General features: G+C 35.8%; 1 pseudogene; it reads left to right on the forward strand.

Moving 5' to 3' along the window:
• Nucleotides 1–2,559, forward strand: part of LOC105302129 — a 14,416-nt pseudogene extending 11,857 nt beyond the window's left edge.
• The last annotated feature ends 555 nt before the right edge of the window (nucleotides 2,560–3,114 follow it).

The raw sequence follows: 3,114 nt of genomic DNA on the forward strand, positions 1-3,114 counted from the left end.
CATTTCATATGTTATAATGTGGTTAGCCTCTGTTTTTAAACTTAGTCATCTTAATGATAGAGATTTTCCATAAAACACTGTGTATATGAGTATGTGAGTATCGATGTTTGTATGAAAGAGAGAACGAGAGAGATTACAGAAAAAAATGGGAGCAGAATTACATTAAGAATCAAACAATGTAATATCCAAATACTTTTTATTATGGGCTGAGTGTTTGTGTCCCCTCGCCTCCCACGTTGGTATGTTGGATCCCTAAACTTCTGTGTGGCTGAATTTGGAAATGGGTCCTTTAAGGAAATAATTAAAGTTAAATGAGATCATAAGGGTGGGGTCCTGATCCAGTAGAATTAGTGCCTTTATAAGAAGAGACACCAGAGAAATTGCTCTGTCTCCCCATGAACACACATGAAGGAAAGGCCATGAGAGGACATAGCGAGAAGGTGGTCATCTGTAGGCCGGGAAGAGAGTTCTTATCAGAAATTGTATCAGCTGGAATTTTGATCTTGGACTTCTAGCTTCTAGAACTTAGGGAAAATAAATTTCTGTTTTTTTAAAACACCATCTTTGGTATTTAATTATGGAAGCCCTAGCAGACTAAAACACACCTTTGGAAGAGTGTAGGTGGCTTTAAAGACATGAAAATGCCATTTATGTGTAGGAATTGCCAGTCACTAATACTATGACAAAGCCTTTTATTGAAGCTCATTGCCAGAAGTTTAACTGGAGAAAACATTCAGAAAGCAGTGTGGAGTTTATATGAAACAATTTTTTTCTAGTTAAAAAAGCAGATTAGTGCCATCTACAAATTTGCCTATTAAGATGGGTTATAATACTGCAAAAAGAAAATGGCTATGCAGAGGCATGGAAAGCTGTGGGTGAAATTGCTCCCTATGTCAGAGTAGATGCATATTTTGTAGGCTAAGAAGATTAATTAATTAATTAATTTTTTATAGTGACATTGATTAACAAAATACAGTAAGTTTCAAGTGTATAATTCAACAGTATGTCATATATACATATATACATATATGTATATGTATGTGTGTGTGTGTGTGTGTGTGTGTGTGTATTGCATTGTGTGTTCACCACTCATAGATTTCTTTCTGTCACCACATATTTGACCTCTTTTGTCCCATCTACCTCCATTCTCTCCCCTCCCCCTCTTCCCTCTGGTAACCACTAGTCTACTATCCATGTCCATGAGTCTCTGTTTGTTTGTCATGTTTGTTTGTTTCTTTTAGATTTATATCCCACATATAAGTGATATCATGTGGTTTTCAACTTTTTCTGTCTGGCTTATTTTGTTTATCATGATTATCTCAAGATCTATCCATGTTGTTGCAAATGACAGTATTTCATCTCTGAGTAATATTCCGTTGTACATATGTACCACATAAGAGGATCTTTGAATAATAAGATTAAAATAGTTTTTCTGCATGGAGATTAACATCAAGATGGCACATACTGAAGTCTTTTCTTGTCCCTTGCATCAGAATGAAGTTGTTGGTTTAATTTTCCGTTTGACAATATTTGGTGCAGTAACATACTTTACAATCAAATGGATGGTAGATGCAATTGATCCAACCAGAAAGCAAAAAGTAGAAGCTCAGAAACAGGTCGAGAAATTAATGAAGCAAAATAATGTAAAAAATGTGAAGCTTTCAGAACATGAAATGGGTATTTCTTCTCATCTTGTAGACCCTCTTAATGTGCATGTTAGTTGGAGTGATTTAGCAGGTTTAGATGATATCATTATGGATCTGAAAGACACAATCATCTTACCTAAGAAAAAGAAACATTTGTTCGAAAATTTCAGGCTTCTGTAGCCTCCAAGAGCTTTTCTATGATCCTCTAGGCTGTAGTAAAATGTTGATTGCCAAGATACAGCCAAATAAGCAGGTTGTCAATTCATTAACTTTCAACCTTCAACTTTGATAAGTAATATCGAGAATCCCAGAAATTAGGTGCTGCTGTTTTTTTCCCCCTTGTTATAAAGCTATAGCCTTCCATTATCTTTATAGATAAAATAGGCTCCTTTCTATGAAACTTCAAGTTGTGACCATAAAGCTATGGCCATGATGAAAGCTCAGTTTTGTGAGTCTCTGAGATGGATGGGATACTGACCACAGCTGCGAGATCATAGTGAGGGGAGCTACTGATCATCCTCAGAATCTCGACTCAATTGTACTGATGAGAATGCCTGCAGGGTTTCGTACCAACCAGCCTGCTCTTAAAGAAAGAGAAGCAATCCTGAAACTCATTTTGAAAAATGAAAATGTAGATAGACATGTGGACCTGTTAGAAGTTGCCCAGGAAACTGATGGGTTTTCAGGAAATGACCTAAAAGAAATGTGTTGAGATGCTGCCCTCCTCTGTGTCAGAGAATATGTAAATTCTACATTAGAAGAAGGCCATAATGAAGATGAAATTTGGCCTGTGCAGCAACAGGACCTGCATCGGGCAATTGAAAAGATGTAGTGAAAGGATGCAGCATTTCAGAATGTCTTAACACGTTTGTTTAGATTAAGAGTAAATAGTCATTTGTACAGGTCAGTCTGACCTGCTTTAATGTGTCCTGTTATCTATCACTACTGGAAATAGAATGGAAGAAGTGTTTTTTAAACAGTGAGGGAGTTGAATGACACTGGTTTTATCCTCTGAATTCTAAGTTATTGAGATATAGTTGTTATATAAATGGTATTACTACTTGTCAAAAATCATGAGGAAGAACAATTTAATCCAGCCTGAGTGTGGGCGTTTGTGTCTGACCTCTTTAACCATGTGTTGCAGCCTTATAGCATCTAAACGGGCCTTAAAGTAACAAATGACTCATTAAGTCATTAGTGAGAAAAGGGGATGAGGTTAGTGAAGGATTCTGGATATATGAGTGTGTGTGTGTATGAAATGCACATATTCACACATTTTATATGTGATACGTTTGAATACAGAAACTTTTTTTTACCCCAACTACTGAATCAAAAAGTACCAAATAGCATATGGCGAAACAGATTGAAGGTTTTGTCTAAACTGTACAATGATTCAGCCATTTTCAGTTGTCACTCATTTCAGCTTTTATTTTTTATTTTTGGAACTTTTATTTATTTATTTATTTAT

The sequence above is a fragment of the Pteropus vampyrus genome, unplaced genomic scaffold, assembly GCF_000151845.1.
Source record: "Pteropus vampyrus isolate Shadow unplaced genomic scaffold, Pvam_2.0 Scaffold9, whole genome shotgun sequence".
In the NCBI taxonomy this organism is placed as follows: Eukaryota; Metazoa; Chordata; class Mammalia; order Chiroptera; family Pteropodidae; genus Pteropus; species Pteropus vampyrus.